We start from the raw sequence: 22,016 nt of genomic DNA on the forward strand, positions 1-22,016 counted from the left end.
ACCATTTGAGTCTCTCTCTCTCTCTCTCTCTCTCTCTCTCTCTCTCTCTCTCTCTCTCTCTCTCTCTCTCTCTCTCTCTCTCTCTCTCTCTCTCTCTCTCTCTCTCTCTCTCTCTTGTCCGATGAAAAAGTTAGATGCAATACCAAAGTTTGACCTTCGTCGAAGATTGGATATGACGTCATCAAAGACATTTATCAAAACAAAAACATATCTGGGGATATCATACCCAGGAACTCTCATGTAAAATTTCATAAAGATCGGTCCAGTAGTTTACTCTGAATTGCTCTAAACACACACACGCACAGACACACACACACACACACACACACACACACACACACACATATACACACACACACACACACACACACACACACACACACACATACGCCACGACCCTCGTCTCGATTCCCCCCCTCTATGTTAAAACATTTAGTCAAAATTTAACCACGTAAAATAATGTCAAAAGGCAGACAACGGAGTACTGAATAGCCTGTGAGTATACGTTTTGCACAGAAAGAGACTGAGGATTAACATTTGTTGCACTTAGGAAGCAATTGTAGCATAGGTTTAGAATGTCTATCTGTCAAGACATAGCAGGAATAGTTACACACAAATCATTTGCAATACTGTTTGGTTTATGTGCAATAAGGTGAGCCGGGGCACTGATATAATTGTAGCGAGCGATCCAATCAAGCACTCGTGCTAAAACCTGTGCTTACCGAGTGCGCGTGAACTAGACTAAAAGGTCATCGGTTTTCAAAGCCACTCAGTGAAACACTACCTTTCTGAAAATGATATTCTCTAGATTATTGACGTGCAGAAACATGTTTGGCTAGCGCGGCATTAGGTGAATCCCACAGGCCAACTTCGTGCCCGTGTACTTGACTAGCATAGGCCTCCATGTGTCGGCGGTTTCTCAAAAATCACATTATAATCAATACCTTTCTAAACTGACAGAATGGTGTCGAGGACTAAATGAAAAGCCTTTCATATAATACAGATTTATGAGAAACCAACATAATATTGATTTTGGCTTTACATTCGCAGACATGCCAGAGCTTGTTGAAAGAGTACAACATATAGTGAACTAGTAAGCAAAGTAACATGAGCATGCTTGAATAACCGGATGTTAAAGTAAACAAATACCAACCAACCGACTCTGCATCTTCAACAGAAGTTCCGTGTCACACACACACACACACACACACACACACATGAACACACACACATGAACACACACTCACATACACCGATACATGCAAACACACATACATGCAAACACACACACACACACATACACACATGCACACACACACACACACACACATAAAGACACACACACATTCACACACACGCACACACACACACACACACACACACACACACACACACACACACACACACACACACACACACACAATTGTAAATTTGCTGCTAATACCTTTTCATGTTTGAGGGGCCGCCCGGAGCGGTCGGGTCGAGGACGACCCCTCTATTCACGCCGTATAAATAGTTAAATCGTGTTTTGGGAGCACAACACAAAAGTTACGGGACTAGCTCGTGGGCAAAAACTTGAGGTGGGTGGCTGTATATTTGTTGCTCAGAGAGACGCCAAACTTCTTGCTCTTAACTTTTGGTAGATGAAGAATGTTCAGTGTGTATTTTTCTTTGAATCCACGATACTACATTATTTTGCTTTTAAAATGTGATTTTAACCGTTGCTTCAGCTTCATCAACTCTCTCAGGTACTTACTTTTTGTGGAATATTGGGACGTTTGACCTTTGCACGCGGCCCACGTATGCAGTTTGCACATACTGTAATGTTATTAGTAAGCTACAATATATCAAGGATTATGTGGTTCGGTCGTTTTCTTGTGTCTTACACAATTCAGGTTTTATGACGTTTTGTAGTATGATACCCACACATGAGTAGGTTACAGAGCGCACAACAACTGCAGGAAAGGCTTGTTACGACACGCACTTCACTCATGTTACAGAACGCACTCCCACAGAAAACCATTTTGTCAAAATAAGATCAGAACTAACCACTTTTACACGCCCAAAACGTGAGTAGATAAGTGTAAAAAGCTGACACTGAGACCGTGCATGTTGAAAATACCAAGGTGTGTGTTGAAAGTTTCATGTTACCAGCACATTGCTATGGTGTCTCTTCAAAAAGAGATACAAAGACCAGCTATAAAAATATCAAATAAAGCATTGCTCCACAGTGTGCAGGCGTAGACCTCTGACACTTCTTTTTACAGGTGCACATCTGCGGCTCATAGGTATGTGCAGTGTGCATGCACACTATCTTGTGACATTTTTTTCTTTTTTTTAGATAAATGTCTTTGATGACGTCATATCCGGCTTTTTGTAAAAGTTGAGGCGGCACTGTCACACCCTCATTTTTCAATCAAATTGATTGACATTTTGGCCAAGCAATCTTCGACGAAGGCCGGACTTCAGTATTGCATTTCAGTTTGGTGGCCTAAAAATTAATTAATGACTTTGGTCATTAAAAATCTGAACATTGTAAACAAAATAATTTTTTTATAAAACGATCCAAATTTACGTTCATCTTATTCTTCATCATTTTCTGATTCCAAAAACATATAAATATGTTAATTTGGATTTGAAAACAAGCTCTGAAAATTAAAAATATCAAAATTATGATCAAAATTAAATTTCCGAAATCGATTCAAAAACTATTTCATCTTATTCCTTGTCGTTTCCTGATTCCAAAAACATATAGATATGATATGTTTGGATTAAAAACACGCTCAGAAAGTTAATACGAAGAGAGGCACAGTAAAGCGTGCTATGAAGCACAGCGCAACCGCTACCGCGCCAAACAGGCTCGTCACTTTCACTGCCTTTAGTACTAGCGGCGGACTACGTTCAGTTTCATTCTGTGAGTTCCACAGCTTGACTAAATGTAGTAATTTTGCCTTACGCGACTTGTTGGTGTGTGGGTGCTGCTGCAACCACTTTTTGTGTTGCTTGGCCTTGATGATGGTCTTGGCTTCTTTCAAGGTGGTTGATCTGTCATTCTGGTCGTTCGTAGTGCCCTCCTTTACCAGAGTATCTGCGGCTTCGTTGATTAGTATGTTGCAGTGAGAGGGGACCCATTGCAGCACGACTGTGTGGGCTCTGCACAGGGAGGTCAAGGCGGATGACAGGTCATTCAGTTCTTTGTCTCTGGCAGTGTCTAAGGCCTGCAGGACTGACTTTGCGTCGCTGAAGAACACAGCGTTGTTGGAGGAGAGTGGACTGTGCTCAATGTGGGCTGCACCTGTCTGGAGCGCTACTGCTTCAGCCTTGAAGTTGGTGGAGTAGAGGCCGGTAGCAAGGGAGATGTGTTCTTCTCGACCTCCTGGGTACTTTATGTAGATTCCGGCACCACTACTTCTGACAGCCTGGTCGGCAGATCCGTCAGTGTATAACTTAGTGTTATTTCAAAATACTGAAATGGTTACAAATTGTCAGTACTCGCCTGTGACCTTGTGTGACGGTCAAGGTAAATGAGTGTTGATAAACATATTAATTTCACCGTTGGCTATAAGTATGCGAAATATGACAGCTCTGCCTGCTTTCATCTCTTTAATGCGTTGATATCTATGAGTGTGGGAAATGCAAAATGACGAGCGCGCAATGGTAGGGGTGAAAAACTGCCAGTAGTTTCATTATTTGGCGGGGACTTGATGTTGACATGTTTACGATAGCTTCAGAAATGAGTGGGCTGCAACATTTCACGCTTTAAGGAACTTCGAATAATTAAGAGGCAATATTTTACTTCTTGAAATAAACTAATACCAATAGCGTTACACACAATGAATCTAAAAAGACTCTATAAAACATTGAAAACTTCTTTGTACTGTTCTTTTCTTTCCGCTTTTCATTCTAAAAATTTATATCTTCTATTTGCCTGATTTTAATCAGGATTGACAAAACTCTTAGTATGGATTTTTAATCTTGTTCTGCTTGTGATTGTTCAAAATATTGATATGGTTCCAAAGTTTTGGAACTCGCCTTTGACGTTGATAAAGGTAAATAGTCATTGAATATTGATATTTGTCTGCTTTCATCCCTAAAATTTGTTGATGTCTTTGAATGTTGAAAATTCAAAATGATGGGCAAAACATTTCGGGGGTAGGGATAGGAAAATGTTGACGGGACAGAATACGACCCGGGGAGACCGGTACGACTGGGGGACCGTGTGCACGAAGTCCGGAAGAGCAAGGGCTTTGACCACAACTTCTGTCTCGCTCCCAGTGACGGCAAGGTCCGCCTCGCAGCCAGGTGAGTGTGGCTGGCCGTTCAGGGAATGGTTTAAACATTGTGTATCTATTCCCCACAGCTTGTGGTGATGCTTATGTTTGTCGACAGACTGGAGCATCCCCCGTCGGGTCGCTTCATGGAGTGTCGCACCACAGAGCCAGGCCTTCAGTTCTACACGGGAGGTAACCTGCAGGGACAGCGGGGGAAGGGAGGGGCGAGTTATGGGCCCTTCAGCGCTCTGGTTATGGAAGCACAGCACTACCCCGATAGAGTAAACCATGTGAGTGTGTGTGTGTGTGGGGGGGGGGGACAAGGGAGGGGCCAGTTATGGGCCTTTCAATGGTCTGTCTGGATTCTCAGCACTGTTTAGGATTCTCAGACTGTGTAAATCATGTGCGTGTGTGTTTGTTGACTCTTACAGAAAGAGAGAGAGACTAGAGAGAGAGAGAGAGACACTGAGAGAGAGAGAGAGAGAGAGAGAGAGAGAGAGAGAGAGAGAGAGAGAGAGAGAGAGAGAGTATGCAGTAGAAAAATGTGTACACACTGATGTTCCTTTCAATTCTATCCTTGTTTCCATGAATGCTTTACATCTGTTAGCTTGTAGTTAGTATCAGCCTGGTGATATAATTATGTATTTTCTCTGAAAGTTTTGAGTTATTCGAGTCACCGTGGCTGCGAATCACATGATAAGCGGCTTCAGCAAACTTTATGCGAGCCGGTGAGAAGGTGTGAAGTGTGTCAATATTATTTGTAGAAAAACATTGCATAACATTGTCAACTGGTTGTTTTTTTCAGCCATCGTTCCCCAGCACCATTGTGAGACCGGGAGAAACATACCGTCAGACGACTGTTTACACGTTTGGTGTGGCCTGATTCTGTCTGTCTGGCCAGATGAGGGCCCCAAAGGGTTTAAAATCGTGATCGTGATTGGCGTTGTTTGACCTTTCTGTGACCGTGATTGCCAACATTTCCATTTCTGTGATCGTGATGGGACTTTGCCCGTGATCCGTGATGACAAAAAAATCAAGTCTCGTGATCGTGATCGTGATTTGTTTTTGTGATCGTGATGGGCATTATTTATTGCAAAGCATTTTATTTTCAACGTACATTTTTCACAGCTCTATCACTCAATGATCCTCTATTCGTCAAGGAGCCAATCCCGATTGAAGGGAAGCAACAACACATTCAAAAATATGATTTTGACAGCGATTGCTTCCCTGTAAGAGAACCAATCACACAAAAAAGAGATCGAATCAGAAGGCGAATTAAAAAAGTCTACCAAACTTCATCCAATGGAAGGGCTTCGTGCTAAAGTTTTGAGTGCATTCAGTAAAATTGGAATTCGAAGATCAAAAATGGCGTGCAGCGGTACTGTCATCGAACTTCTGTTATATTTTGTGGATTCAAGCCAGACCAAAGCAGGCGGCGAGAATGCCTTCCTTGGTGGAAAGGTCAGGCTACGGGTCCGTCTTTCGGAAGACGAAATCTCAAGGTATGTTGATCTATCAGGGCCGGACTAGGTAAGTACTAGGGGGAGGGGTTACAGATGCGAGTCCAGGGGGCAAAGCCCCTTGGTGGGGTTGCCCCCTTAAAGCTGAACGGTTTTTGATGTTTCTGGAGGGAAAGGAAGCCTCTCCTTGAACGAAAAAGGTAAATTCAACGCATTAATCAATACACTTTCAGGACTCTTCCCCAGACTTTAATGCTCATGTCAGCTGTTTCCATGCACAAATGTATGTATCTTTCGCTTGATATGCAAGTGTCTAAACAGAAAGAAAAAACACTAAAAACCAAACACAAAAATTCATTCAGTGAGAGTGAATGTACACACATCCTAAAAAACACAAAATGAATAGTCATTCTGTCAGTCATTGACACTGATCCAAGATATTGATGTGACGAAGAAAGGGGTAAGTTTATTTTAGAAAGCTAAAATCTTTCAGAGGGAAATGGTGTTATCAAACACTGGTCGTTTCACATGCTCCCTGTAAATCACTGAAAGCAGACCTCTTCAACTTCAGAAGACCCTCCCTCGTCTTCTTTTTGAGGAGCTATCCAGAGATACTCCAGTGCCGAGAGTATGAAATAAATAAATATATAGCTGTCTGTCAGCGTTCTCTAGAATGAAAATGTCTCTACAAGGTGCAGAACTGTGCACATAATAAAAACAAAACCCACACACACAACATATATGTTCAAACACTGATCCAAATGTTGGGGGTGGGCGTTTACTAGGTACTAACGGCGCTTACAAGGTAGATTACAGTACATTAAAAAAGCAAAAAACAATATACATTATTTGTATTTTTGAACAAATTATGACATTTTACACAGATTGAGACAGTCAGTGTTCCTCAAGGTGAACAAGGACTGTCAAGGTGTGTGTAAAATGTCATATTTTGGTCAAAAATACAAATAACATTTATGTATCGATTGGTTCTGGTTAGAATTCCTTTTAATTGTTTTTTTAATGTACAAACATGCACTATTTTGTAGTCTCAGCTGGCCGTCTAATATGGAATGTGACAGAGCATGTGTAAACCAACCCACACAGAAACGCACTTTGTTTAACACCACAATGTACTCCAATGCAGGCAACAAGGAAGAAAGTCAGTGTACTGGCCAGTTGGATCTATAATGTCATTCCTATGACCCATACACAGCAACTGCACATGGCAACTCTTACACCTTCACCCGAATAGCCAATATCTTTCCTCAATATAACTCTGAATGATGCGTATCGTTTGGCTTTATTGATCTTTCCCTCTTCTTCTTCCAGGACCAGGGCATCTTCAATCTCTTCTTTGTGTGTGGGCCAGTAGGAGCCTGCTGTCATCAAGCACCAGTGCCTTGAAGTCCTGGAGCATAAACAGAAAATCACCCATCAGTGAAGACACTTAATTCAAACTTCGAAAAGGGTTGAAAAAATTAACCAAATGCAAGAAAAAGTGTGAAAATAAAGAGTTACAGAAGAGTGTTTGTAATCTATTCATGTACGTAATGGATTGCAAGTGTGAGTAAAAGGTGGTGGTGGGTGGGAGAGGGGGGGATGGGATATACCTGTGGGCATTGGCTTTCCAGATTTTTAGCATTCTGACACACTGACAAGTGTGAAAATGTGACGTCACGTGTTGTAGTGCTCCTGACGAGCAAAAGTGTCACACATCTTTAGCTACTTGGAATGAATGCCCAGTTTACCATTGCATTGTACAGTGAAACCCTAACTTTGCCCCCTTTAAAAAAACACAACATTTGTCTTAAAAGACGCTACTTTCTCAGATTCCTGTTTATAACCTCTATTCTAAGACATTCTGCTTTTCTTTGATTGAGTTTGCTGTATATATATATATATATATATATATCTTAAAAGGGCTCCACTGTATCTCTAAATTTTTTCTCTACAAGAGGTATTGTAGCAGCATCTGTCAAGTGCTCAACCGCAAAAAGGTCAATTTGATATAATTATTCAATACTGATGTTTCAAGCTAAGCAGAACTGCTGTTTGACATGTGGTTGGAAAATGTGCTTCAGGGATTGTCTTGTTTAAAAAAAAATTGAACAGGAAGGCAGACATCTATTTGAACTGCAAAGCAGACACAATTCAAAAACCTACACATCATTATTATGACTTCCTACATAACAGCATGATCATGGAATCTGTTAGCCAATGTGTCAGATCATAACGATCATTATGGAGGCAGAAATGATCCCCTCAATCTGTAAAATATCCTTCTTTACAAACAGCATACAGGTGTAGCTAAAACAGAATTCATATTACAGTGGAACCCCCTTTTACGATCTCCCAAAATCTGATAAAATCAGGTATTAAAAAGCAGGAAGTCTTAAAATGAAGGTGAATTTGCATAGGTTATGACCAGAAAATGTGAAAAGCAAGGTCTAAATATAGGGTAGATCTTGAATTGTAAAGGTTTTTAAAAGGGGGGGGTTCACGGTACAGCACCCCAATTGTGAGGACTGTTCATTTATTTCCCTTTATGAGACACTAAAAGGTTGTGGGTACTGAAATTTAACTGTACAAAATATCTTGACAAAATCAGGATGCTGTAGCTGAATTTTCATTCTTTTTCAATATTTTTTGAAACCAGGAAATACACACATTCTCTAGAATGAAAAAAAGCACCGGTAATGTAATTTGTGACTGAGACCTAAAAACCTCACCGTTAGTCATTGTTTAGTATACCTTGTAACAAAGTCTTCGACCTCACAAATCTTGCAGAATTTAAAAAAGGTACTTACTCGAATGATTGAGTTTGGAGGAGGCGTGGGGGTTGAGGGGGGAAGCGGTGAGAGAAAGTACTTATAACTATAGTCCTGATTCACCTTCAAATTATTTTTTGGGCCACCCAGACCACTAATTTACACCCCCACTTACACACAATTTTACTTATTTTCTGCACACATTACATTCCTAAAACACACACACATAACAAATACACAACACGCACTGACTTTCTTGACATTGTTCAGTTGGATGAATGTAATTTCTTCATTTTCCGTGATAGCACTCTATTGCTAGTATTGGAATTCACAAAATTACCCTTGGCTCTAACATCATGTCTTTTTCTTTTAACTCCTGCACACAGAGAAAGTATCTGTATTAATATTATAATAATAAACTAGTCCTCACTTACCTTCAAATTGTTATTCGGATCAGCCTTCCCCTTGCCCAGCAAACCAATTTCAGTTTGAGAAGACCAGTCCTTGCCTCTGCATTAGCTCACACCTCTGCTAATTCCTCTCCCTATCCTGCCTCGATGTGCACTTCTTGGCCGCTTGTTGTTTTGAATGTAAAACTTCCATAGCCTGAAAATAAAGACAAATGCTTGAAAAGAATACACTATATATTAATCAATCTCCCTTACAGTTAATGAGTTATTTGTAGCAAACTTCAATCATAATCAGGAAAAGCTCACTTGAGTTTTGACAGCTGGCACACAACGTTCACGCACACAACAGTGTAGTTTGTACTCTTTTTTTCACGTGTATACAAAAATACAATTTATATATGTGATTATATCACAAGCATAATACACACACACACACACACAAACACACACGTAATCACACTCATGCACACAGTGACACACACACACAGTCACATTCATGCACACAGTGACACACACACACAGTGATACAAGTCTCTCTCTCTCACACACACACACACAACAAATGCACAAGACACTGATATCCTCGACACTGTTCAGAGGGATAAGTATAATTTCTTCTCTTTTGGGTTACTATTAATTATGAGAAAAGACATAATTTTCAGAGCTCTCTGTTTGTCTGAAACATAAATGCGCTTTGCTTCGAACTCTCGCACGTTTACTGTTCCCTGTGTTCGATCAGTGACATGAATGGAATTTGAAACAAATGCATAAGCTTATAAGTAAAAGCGCAACTTTAGAGACATATATTTGAAATGATCACCAACAGGCAACACATATGTCCAAGATAATCTGACTGAGTACTGCTTCTAAACAAAGTACGAGCATGATCTTCGTCAGGGCTTTTTGACTCGCATCGATCGATTCATTTGCAGTCCTGCTGAGAGCAACTTGTACACTGATACTGACTTGTCCTATTGAAAGCTTTATTTCCTGTCAGACAGCGTTAACTTAAGCTGGAAAATGACACTTACCTTTTCAGACTACAATGATCGCAGGAACTTCCTGAGGAAGACGCCATTGTTGACACATTTGACAAGGGAAATCACCCAACCATTACGAGAGTGCTCTTTCCTTGGAATCTGTTACGACAATTAATTAGCTATCAAAACTGTTGAATTTGCAAAGTTAAGTTATTCCTCATGGATGGTAGCATTATTTGTAACGTAGAATCTTACGGTGATGCTTTGAAAGCGATCTGAAGGCCTTTTCCCGGCGGATACTATCCCTTTAAGCTTGGATTTATTTTATCGCCTGTAAACTTATCAACAATGGGTTAAATTCAGGAACTATGGCGGGTAGACGTGCCAGTTTGGGTCACTTGATCCTCATGTCAAAGTCGATCAAAGTCATGTTCGTTGGGGATTTTGTTATTATAGACTCTACCATCACACATACATGTACTTTAATTTCAATCCACCCAATACACACAGTTTTTGAGAAAATGGGTTTAAAAGATTTAGGTCTGGAAATGTGAAATTGTGCAAGTATATATTCATGTGTGTGAGTGAGGGTGTGGGAGTTGAATGTGTATGAGTGCAGGGGCGGATTAGGGGGGGGGGAGGTTACAGGGGTTCCGGAACCCCTCCCCCACCCCCCCGGCTGTCAAAAAAATTAACACTAACTTTAAAAGAAATAATGAGTGGCTGCTGACACCAGTTGATCATGTTTAAAATCAAGGATAAGCCATAAATTGTTCATAAAATAGCTAAAACTCTTCAGCTTCTGGGGGGCTAAGCCCCCCAGACCCCCCAACGGGGCCCATGTACCCCACAAGGGGTCTATCCATGGACCCCAGGTTGTGACTCCCTCCCCACCCCCTCTGGCTTAACTGCTCCGCCCCTGGAGTGTATATTCCTGTGAGTGTTTGTATGAGAGAGAGCGAGAGAAAAAACAATGAAAACAACATTCTTGTTACTGATTACAAATCATGAATCGATATGTATTTCTATGTGTGTATGAAAGAGAATTAAAAAAAAATAATAAAAAAGTGCAACAGTTGTCACTTTGTGTTGAATAAACAATAGATCCAGAGGAGCGAATTACTGTGTGGTTGTGTTTACTTTGACACGTGCTTTCTGTACCTGCAACTTTTACCGTGACCGTGATTTGCCACTGGTGTTCGTGATCGTGAAAACAAAAATCAAGGTAACTGTGATCGTGAAAGCTAAAATTTCCCTTCCCGTGATCGTGATGATCCCCCCCCTTTGGGGCCCTCCCAGATGGTCAGTCCACTCCGCTGCAAGAGATTTCACTGATGGACATTGCCTCGATTTTCACAGTCCACTGCTCTGGATTGCAACACTTGTGATCGTTGTTCATGTTACCGTGACTGGAATCTTGCTTTTAATACTGAATCGATGAATAAAGACATGGACACACACACTCTCTTTCACTCTCTCCGTCTCACTCTCACTGACTCACACACTCTCTCTCACTCACACACATACTCTAGGCTCAGTCACCCACTCGCACACACTCCGCGTCTCATTCACTAACACACACACTCTCTCTCTAACTCACTCACACTCTCTCACTCACTAACACACACTCTCTAACACACTCTCTCTCTCGCTCACACACACTGACATTTAATGACAAAAAATGTATCCATGTGTCAAAATACCGGATCAGCTTCGAAATGCGCTTGTGAAGACAACGGTAGTCAAGGAATTGTTCACGTCGTATATTTTCTTTTTGACTGACCGTAATCCTACTGATCATATTCTAGACAGTCATGCGTACTAAATACTGCGAAATCGTATGGCCCGTTCCCAGGTCTGCCTACCGAATTACCGATAACCTGACCCATCCTGACCTCAGGTCAAAATGAGTACAGCTCATTCTATCCCTGACAGGATGCCTTGGTTTTTCTGGTCTGGCGAGGAAATCGATTTTTTACATATTTAGAGCTTTTTGTAATGTGTTATGAATAAGCAGATTCGCGATAGTCGATAATGATTTTTCATGGTGTTGTGTAATTTTTTAAATTACAAAGGAATTGATTTGTAAGACAGTTTCAAGCGAGCTATTTTTCGCGGCTGTATTTACTGTGCAAACAACTCTAAATATGGCAAAAGTGTCACGTGATAATCAACCGTTTGGTTTCGGCGCTCGCTGGAGCAGACGATTTTTTCTGTAACCGCGACAGTGATGCAACCATATAATATTACGGTCTCCTCCCGGCAGCAGTCCCAAAATTTCGACTTGTTTTGACCTTAGTACGATGTCTTTATCATAACTGTGCCCTTTCCCCGTCGCGATATAACCTTCGTGGTTGAAAACGACGTTAAACACCAAATAAAGAAAGAAAGAATCACTGTCGAAGTCGGCCAATCTGCAATCATTTTTGTCTCGCGAACACTGTTCGCGAACAACATATGGGAGATAACTCTGTATTCTTGTTTTGATAGATTCGCGTAGGACTTTAGCGTCCGGTCAGAGGGACTAAAGCGATAGCGTGGAGCGATGATGATCAGAATGGTTCCATCCTTTACATTATGCAAATAGCTTTCAGGGGAACTTTTTCCCGCTCATGACTTGGATTTGCCGAAAAGTGTAGACAAGCAATTCAGAAATGTATTCATAAAAAAGAGTCCGACTCTTGTTACTCAGCGTCCAGGCTGTTGGGATTTGGTATGTGCCCAAGTGGAGGGCCGGGGTATCTTTATCCATGTTTGTTTGTTTGTTTGTTTGTTTGCTTAACGCCCAGCCGACCACGAAGGGCCATATCAGGGCGGTGCTGCTTTGACATATAACGTGCGCCACACACAAGACAGAAGTCGCAGCACAGGCTTCATGTCTCACCCAGTCACATTATTCTGACACCGGACCAACCAGTCCTAACACTAACCCCATAATGCCAGACGCCAGCCGGAGCAGCTACTAGATTGCCAATTTTAAAGTCTTAGGTATGACCCGGCCGGGGTTCGAACCCACGACCTCCCGACCACGGGGCGGACGCCTTACCACTAGGCCAACCGTGCCGGTCTCTTTATCCAATGTCAGTAACATCTTTGCAAGTTCTGAGACGGTAAGCCGAATCTTTTTACATGGGGAGGGTTACCAAATAACCACAGGATCGAAGTAAGCGCTCTTTATACATACGCCATGTGTAATGGAGTAAGCGAGAGTTATAGAGAACCTTTCTCCTGGCACCGGAGAGAATAACAAGCATTGAAATGAACAAGCAACTTTCATCCTCAAGTCGAAAGTCTTGATGAACTGAAGAGGATGTAAGTTCATTTCAATCCTTGTTATTCTCTACGGTGCCAGGAGAAAGGTTCCGTATAGTTTGAATCTTGGCCGCGACCGCCTGGTGGGTTAAGTGTGGACATTTTTCCGATCTCCCAGGTCATTTCATGTGCAGACCTGCTCGTGACTTATCCCCCGTTGTGGGCACACGCAAGCACAAGACCAAGTGCGCACGAAAAAGATTCTGTAATCCATGTCAGAGTCCGGTGGGTTATAGAAACACGAAAATGCCCAGCGTATGGCTGCCTAAATGGCGGGGTAAAAATGTTCATACATGTGTGACAGGGAGAATACCGTCGCCCTTCACAGCAGACTCTGCAGAGTTGTTTGCCTTAGAAGTTGCGAGCTAACACCTGTGGATTGTAGAGTTCTGTTTGTCAGGGCCGGACCCAGGGGGGGGGGGGGGGGGGGGGGGGTTCCAGGGGTTCCGGAACCCCACCCCTGGAAAAAGCATGTACATTGCTTTGACTTTTACTAGTTTTAGCACCAAAACAATGCTGCTCTTAACCCTTAAAACAAGTCCCAGAATGCACCAGATTGCACAGATTTTAACCGTTTTTCAAACATTTTCCGGGGGAGCATGCCCCCGGACCCCCCTAGTTCGAGCGCCTGCTTTGCATGCGCGCGCTTGTGGCTTCGCCACTTCGCTGATTTGCCCCCCCAAAAAAGGAGGAACCCCCCCCCCCCCCTTACAACTCATTTGGTCCGGCCCTGTTTGTGATGGGGTCTGGCGGCTTTTGTCTCTCTGTATGTTCATGGATTCCTTTAGCTTTGCGAATGCATAACAGTTTTTATAGGGCTTAGAAATAAGCTCTAAAATTCTCAATCCTCTTTGATTGGACTTCGCCTCCAAAGGTGATTCAGTGTGGTGTTTCGGCACTCGGTTACACATGTACACGTAAAAATCCACGTGTGCAAAAACACGAGTGTACGGGGGAGTTTCAGCCCACGAACGCAGAAGAAGAAGTTTCCCAACTTCCTCTAGTCCAAGGTCACGACTGTTGATTTTAAGCTCAACAACACAACAATAAGTATCTTGCATTTTTGTTTCCCTCAGCGCTCAGTGTTGCACTGTATGTTCTGTACATGAATCCGTGTCAGATTGCTTGTGTAGACACGTGTGTCAGATTGCTTGTTGTGTAGACACGTGTGTCAGATTGCTTGTTGTGTGGACACGTGTGTCAGATTGCTTGTTGTGTAGACACGTGTGTCAGATTGCTTGTTGTGTAGACACGTGTGTCAGATTGCTTGTGTCAGATTGTGTAGACACGTGTGTCAGATTGCTTGTTGTGTAGACACGTGTGTCAGATTGCTTGTTGTGTAGACATGTGTGTCAGATTGCTTGTTGTGTAGACACGTGTGTCAGATTGCTTGTTGTGTAGACACGTGTGTCAGATTGCTTGTTGTGTAGACACGTGTGTCAGATTGCTTGTTGTGTAGACACGTGTGTCAGATTGCTTGTTGTGTAGACACGTGTGTCAGATTGCTTGTTGTGTAGACACGTGTGCCAGATTGCTTGTTGTGTAGACACGTGTGTCAGATTGCTTGTTGTGTAGACACGTGTGTCAGATTGCTTGTTGTGTAGACACGTGTGTCAGAGTGCTTGTTGTGTAGACACGTGTGTCAGATTGCTTGTTGTGTAGATACGTGTGTCAGATTGCTTGTTGTGTAGACACGTGTGTCAGGAACACTTGTTGCTCCTGTTAAAACCTTATTACGCCGCCTTTATATAATACAGTGGCGTATAGATTTCACTCTGTCTCTTTGTCTGTTTGTCTACGAATTAGACTTGTATCTCTGGTACTCTGGGGTCAATTGAGCTAGACTTGTATCTCTGGTACCCTGGGGTCAATTGAGCTAGACTTGTATCTCTGGTACTCTGGGGTCAATTGAGCTAGACTTGTATCTCTGGTACTCTGGGGTCAATTGAGCTAGACTTGTATCTCTGGTACTCTGGGGTCAATTGAGCTAGACTTGTATCTCTGGTACTCTGGGGTCAACTGAGCTAGACTTGTATCTCTGGTACTCTGGGGTCAACTGAGCTAGACTTGTATCTCTGGTACTCTGGGGTCAATTGAGCTAGACTTGTATCTCTGGTACTCTGGGGTCAATTGAGCTCAAATATGGTGAGTAGCTTGGAATTGTGAAGCGGTAGTAAAACGGAAGATATGAGCTTTACACGCCTTTACGCAGCCAGCCAGGGGAAAAACAAAACAAATTAAAGGTTTCGCATGAGGATGCACGTCTCAACCTAACATTTGACGTCAAAAAAATGTGCAGTAAGTAATTTAGAATCTATTTACAGCTAGTGCGAACTTTATTCACGACGCATAGGTGTTTTCACAAAGCATGAATGTGTTAACTAGTCAGAATATATATTTTTCAATCCGTTTGAGCTGTTTTCCAAGACGTTTTCAATTGAAGGTGCACGCGTACTTATTGGTTTGAAACTCCTCACTCACTCTCACACACCATTAGATCAGCTCATAACAGGAATTCCCGAAACAGTTCCGCGGCCATATTAGCTTATGAGAAATCGCATGTGTGTGTGTGTATGTGTGTGTGTGTGTGTGTGTGTGTGTGTGTGTGTGTGTGTGTGTGTGTGTGTGTGTGTGTGTGTGTGTGTGTGTGTGTGTGCATGCATGTGATTTGAAACAGTTTTGCATGACGTAAATGACTTAAATCGAATCCGCGACCTAGGATGGACAAGGGGCAACTGCATGTGCAGAGCCATATACGGCATCCATGTCCCACCCCCATGTCACCACGTGTAAAGACCTCGGTCAATCTGCCACAAGTGCAGCCGGCTTGCTGGTTGCACCTAAACACACATGTTTTATCTAAAGGCATTCTTTTTCTCTTAGCTTCCCCTCTCTGTCGATGACTACTCTCTCTCTCTCTAAACAGTTTTGCGTGACTTAAAGTCGCAGATTGGAATCCGGCCCGGGACGGACCAACTGTTTGAGCAGACCCAGAGACGGTATCCATGTCCCACCCCCTGGCGGCGTGTTGACACGTTATGGTCAACACTTGTTAAATCTGGTATCAGCATTATAATAAGCAGGCATGGGAATTCTCCAAGGATCCGAGGATTTCCAAGAAAATAAAATCCTCTTGTGAGTAACAAAATTTGAAAAAGACAATCTGCCTGGTAAAAACCATTATCCTTCATGAAACTGTCCCTTCTTTTAGTGAGATTCCGCCCGCCTGAGTCACTTGTAATGAGATGCTGCCCGTCTGAGTCACTTGTAATGAGATTCCGCCCGCCTGAGTCACTTGTAATGAGATGCCGCCCGCCTGAGTCACTTGTAATGAGATTCCGCCCGCCTGAGTCACTTGTAATGAGATGCCGCCCGCCTGAGTCACTTGTAATGAGATTCCGCCCGCCTGAGTCACTTGTAATGAGATGCCGCCCGCCTGAGTCACTTGTAATGAGATGCCGCCCGCCTGAGTCACTTGTAATGAGATGCCGCCCGCCTGAGTCACTTGTAATGAGATTCCGCCCGCCTGAGTCACTTGTAATGAGATGCCGCCCGCCTGAGTCACTTGTAATGAGATTCCGCCCGCCTGAGTCACTTGTAATGAGATGCCGCCCGCCTGAGTCACTTGTAATGAGATGCCGCCCGCCTGAGTCACTTGTAATGAGATGCCGCCCGCCTGAGTCACTTTTGCAAACAAAGAGTAAGTGTGTTCATATAATATTAATTCAGTTAAAGGATTAAAATGATCGTTGGTTACTGGCAATACAAAACATGTATTAAATTTGGTTAGTTTTGTTGCTGTGTAAAGTTTATGAAACAAGCCAGATCGCACCGATTTTAAGCTAAATTTCAGACAAATTCCAGGGGACCCGCCTTGTTTACCAAGATTTCTCTTTCAATCAATTCCCATGCCGGTTTAAGGATGTGGACATGCCGCTTCAGTTTGTCAGGAATTTAGCTTGTTTGACTGCATAACGGAAGTTTGTCAGGAATTTAGCTTGTTTGACTGCATAACGGAAGTTTGTCAGGAATTTAGCTTGTTTGACTGCATAACGGAAGTTTGTCAGGAATTTAGCTTGTTTGACTGCATAACGGAAGTTTGTCAGGAATTTAGCTTGTTTGACTGCATAACGGAAGTTTGTCAGGAATTTAGCTTGTTTGACTGCATGACGGAAGTTTGTCAGGAATTTAGCTTGTTTGACTGCATAACGGAAGTTTGTCAGGAATTTAGCTTGTTTGACTGCATAACGGAAGTTTGTCAGGAATTTAGCTTGTTTGACTGCATGACGGAAGTTTGTCAGGAATTTAGCTTGTTTGACTGCATAACGGAAGTTTGTCAGGAATTTAGCTTGTTTGACTGCATGACGGAAGTTTGTCAGGAATTTAGCTTGTTTGACTGCATAACGGAAGTTTGTCAGGAATTTAGCTTGTTTGACTGCATAACGGAAGTTTGTCAGGAATTTAGCTTGTTTGACTGCATAACGGAAGCAAGAGATGGTCCACTCCATGCGCACGACTGACATTGTGTATGCCTGTGTTGTCTCTTTCGTTTTTTTCTCACATCAAGCGGTCTTGAAACATTGCTGTATAGTGTAATTATGTTTAACATTGTTTTTGTGGTTTATGAAATCTGCCAAAATAGATTTCCTTTGTGGGCGTGTCTGTGTATGCAACAATAATGATCTGTACATTGCTCTTTTGTGAGTGTAATATTGCGAGTGTAACGCATTTCTCAATAGTCTCCTGTCCGCCCAGCGACCTTCCCCTTGACCCTGCTTGTGACCTCGATGTTTTTTTCCCCCGCAAGGGGTACGGTACTCTCTAAGTTACTCTAAGCACCCAAAACCTCAAAGAGAGATAACTGGCGGAAACATTCCTATTGTAGTCTCCTGTATGACGGCTTACTAGTGCCCAAACCTCATAATTGTAATTATCAAGGGAAAATTTGTAATTTTCCCTTGATAATTACCATTTTTCCCGGAAAATTACTAATTTTTCTGGAAAAATTACTAACTTTCACCTGTTAATTACTAATTTTTAGTTTTGGCTCACTTCCTGACGGATTGCTAGTGTCGAAACTAAAAATTAGTCATTTTCCCGTGAAAATTAGAAACTAACAGATGAAAACAGTAACTGACAGCGTTAATTAGTTATTATCACATGATAACGGGTAACACCAGGTTTTGGCACTAGTAAGCCGTCATACTCCTGTCCGCCCAGCCGACCTTCCCCTTGACCCTGCTCAAGTTGTGACCTCGATGTTTTTTGCCCCCGCAAGGGGCACGCACCCAAAACCTCAGAGAGATAACTGGCGGAAACCTTCCTATTTTAAAACATTTTGTTGTTTTCTTTTTCTGTTGACAGTTTCGGCACGACAAAATAAAGGAAACGTGCAAACATTTGGTCTACAACAGTCCTTTTTCTGCCGTGTGTAAATGTTTGTGTGTGAGAGCGAGAGCGAGAGAGTGTTCATACGTGTGTGAGAGAGAAGGAGAGAGTGTATGAGAAAGAGTGATTGTGTGTGTGACAGAGAATGTGTGTGTGTGTGTGTGTGTGTGAGAGAGAAGGAGAGTGTGTATGAGAAAGAGTGATTGTGTGTGTGTGTGTGTGTGTGTGAGAGAGAGACTGAGAAGGAGAGAGTGTATGAGAAAGTGATTGTGTGTGAGACAGAGAATGTGAGTGTGTGTGTGAGAGAGAGCGAGAGTGTGTGTGAGAGAGAGTGTGTGTGAGAGAGAGCGAGAGTGTGTGAGAGAGAGAGCGAGAGTGTGTGTGAGAGAGCGAGAGTGTGTGTGAGAGAGAGTGTGTGTGAGAGAGAGCGAGAGTGTGTGAGAGAGAGCGAGAGTGTGTGTGAGAGAGAGCGAGAGTGTGTGAGAGAGAGCGAGAGTGTGTGTGAGAGAGAGCGAGAGTGTGTGAGAGAGAGCGAGAGTGTGTGTGAGAGAGAGCGAGAGTGTGTGTGAGAGAGAGCGAGAGTGTGAGTGAGAGAGAGCGAGAGTGTGTGTGAGAGAGAGCGAGAGTGTGTGTGAGAGAGAGCGAGAGTGTGTGTGAGAGAGAGCGAGAGTGTGTGTGAGAGAGAGCGAGAGTGTGTGTGAGAGAGAGCGAGAGTGTGTGTGAGAGAGAGCGAGAGTGTGTGTGAGAGAGAGCGAGAGTGTGTGTGAGAGAGAAGGAGAGAGTGTATGAGAAAGAGTGATTGTGTGTGTGAGACAGACAGAGAGTGTGTGTGAGACAGAGAGTGTGTGTGTCCTTGTCTTTATTCATCGACTATTAAAAGCCAGTGTCACTGTTTCTGTTATACGAACAACGATCACAAGTGTTGCAATCCATGGCGGTGGACTGGGATAATCACGGCAATGTCCATAACATCTCTGTCAGAAGAAGAACGGGAACAGTATAAGTCCAAGGGAAGTAACAGTGTAAACATGCGTGCGATCAGGAAGACCACAAAGTTACTTCCCCTGTTAAGTTTCCCCCTTGCTGTCTGAAGCAGAGCAATGTCAAGGGGATGGTGTTACTTCCCCTGTTAAGTTTCCCCCTTGCTGTCTCAAGCAGAGCAATGTCAAGGGGATGGTGTAACTTCCCCTGTTAAGTTTCCCCCTTGCTGTCTGAAGCAGAGCAATGTCAAGGGGATGGTGCTACTTCCCCTGTTAAGTTTCCCCCTTGCTGTCTGAAGCAGAGCAATGTCAAGGGGATGGTGCTACTTCCCCTGTTAAGTTTCCCCCTTGCTGTCTCAAGCAGAGCAATGTCAAGGGGATGGTGTTACTTCCCCTGTTAAGTTTCCCTCTTGCTGTCTGAAGAAGAGCAATGTCAAGGGGATGGTGTTACTTCCCCTGTTAAGTTTCCCCCTTGCTGTCTGAAGCAGAGCAATGTCAAGGGGATGGTGTTACTTCCCCTGTTAAGTTTCCCCCTTGCTGTCTGGAGCAGAGCAATGTCAAGGGAATGGTGTTACTTCCCCTGTTAAGTTTCCCCCTTGCTGCCTGAAGCAGAGCAATGTCAAGGGGATGGTGTTACTTCCCCTGTAAAGTTTCCCCTTGCTGTCTGAAGCAGAGCAATGTCAAGGGGATGGTGTTACTTCCCCTGTTAAGTTTCCCCCTTGCTGTCTGAAGCAGAGCAATGTCAAGGGGATGGTGCTACTTTCCCTGTTAAGTTTCCCCCTTGCTGTCTGAAGCAGAGCAATGTCAAGGGGATGGTGTTACTTTCCCTGTTAAGTTTCCCCCTTGCTGTCTGAAGCAGAGCAATGTCAAGGGGATGGTGTTACTTCCCCTGTTAAGTTTCCCCCTTGCTGTCTCAAGCAGAGCAATGTCAAGGGGATGGTGTTACTTCCCCTGTTAAGTTTCCCCCTTGCTGTCTGAAGCAGAGCAATGTCAAGGGGATGGTGTTACTTCCCCTGTTAAGTTTCCCCCTTGCTGTCTGAAGCAGAGCAATGTCAAGGGGATGGTGTTACTTCCCCTGTTAAGTTTCCCCCTTGCTGTCTGAAGCAGAGCAATGTCAAGGGGATGGTGTTACTTTCCCTGTTAAGTTTCCCCCTTGCTGTCTGAAGCAGAGCAATGTCAAGGGGATGGTGTTACTTTCCCTGTTAAGTTTCCCCCTTGCTGTCTGAAGCAGAGCAATGTCAAGGCGATGGTGTTACTTCCCCTGTTAAGTTTCCCCCTTGCTATCTGAAGCAGAGCAATGTCAAGGGGATGGTGTTACTTCCCCTGTTAAGTTTCCCCCTTGCTATCTGAAGCAGAGCAATGTCAAGGGGATGGTGTTACTTCCCCTGTTAAGTTTCCCCCTTGCTGTCTCAAGCAAAGCAATGTCAAGGGGATGGTGTTACTTCCCCTGTTAAGTTTCCCCCTTGCTGTCTGAAGCAGAGCAATGTCAAGGGGATGGTGTTACTTCCCCTGTTAAGTTTCCCCCTTGCTGTCTGAAGCAGAACAATGTCAAGGGGATGGTGTTACTTCCCCTGTTAAGTTTCCCCCTTGCTGTCTGAAGCAAAGCAATGTCAAGGGGATGGTGTTACTTCCCCTGTTAAGTTTCCCCCTTGCTGTCTGAAGCAGAACAATGTCAAGGGGATGGTGTTACTTCCCCTGTTAAGTTTCCCCCTTGCTGTCTGAAGCAAAGCAATGTCAAGGGGATGGTGTTACTTCCCCTGTTAAGTTTCCCCCTTGCTGTCTGAAGCAGAACAATGTCAAGGGGATGGTGTTACTTCCCCTGTTAAGTTTCCCCCTTGCTGTCTGAAGCAAAGCAATGTCAAGGGGATGGTGTTACTTCCCCTGTTAAGTTTCCCCCTTGCTGTCTGAAGCAGAACAATGTCAAGGGGATGGTGTTACTTCCCCTGTTAAGTTTCCCCCTTGCTGTCTGAAGCAGAGCAATGTCAAGGGGATGGTGTTACTTTCCCTGTTAAGTTTCCCCCTTGCTGTCTGAAGCAGAGCAATGTCAAGGCGATGGTGTTACTTCCCCTGTTAAGTTTCCCCCTTGCTGTCTGAAGCAGAGCAATGTCAAGGGGATGGTGCTACTTCCCCTGTTAAGTTTCCCCCTTGCTGTCTGAAGCAGAGCAATGTCAAGGGGATGGTGTTACTTCCCCTGTTAAGTTTCCCCCTTGCTGTCTGAAGCAGAGCAATGTCAAGGGGATGGTGTTACTTCCCCTGTTAAGTTTCCCCCTTGCTGTCTCAAGCAAAGCAATGTCAAGGGGATGGTGTTACTTCCCCTGTTAAGTTTCCCCCTTGCTGTCTGAAGCAGAGCAATGTCAAGGGGATGGTGTTACTTCCCCTGTTAAGTTTCCCCCTTGCTGTCTCAAGCAGAGCAATGTCAAGGGGATGGTGTTACTTTCTTTGCCAGA

At 43.5% G+C, this 22,016-nt stretch overlaps 1 long non-coding RNA gene across 1 annotated transcript; it reads right to left on the minus strand.

Annotated features, from left to right (window-relative positions):
• Positions 1–6,712: 6,712 nt before the first annotated feature.
• On the minus strand, positions 6,713–10,199 carry LOC138970528 (uncharacterized). The gene is made up of 3 exons (XR_011456981.1): positions 9,941–10,199; positions 8,934–9,105; positions 6,713–7,139 (listed from the first exon to the last, which is right to left on the minus strand). It is a non-coding gene; the product is annotated as an uncharacterized lncRNA (long non-coding RNA).
• Positions 10,200–22,016: the final 11,817 nt, after the last annotated feature.

This window comes from Littorina saxatilis, linkage group LG7 (genome assembly GCF_037325665.1).
Source record: "Littorina saxatilis isolate snail1 linkage group LG7, US_GU_Lsax_2.0, whole genome shotgun sequence".
NCBI classification, from domain to species: Eukaryota; Metazoa; Mollusca; class Gastropoda; order Littorinimorpha; family Littorinidae; genus Littorina; species Littorina saxatilis.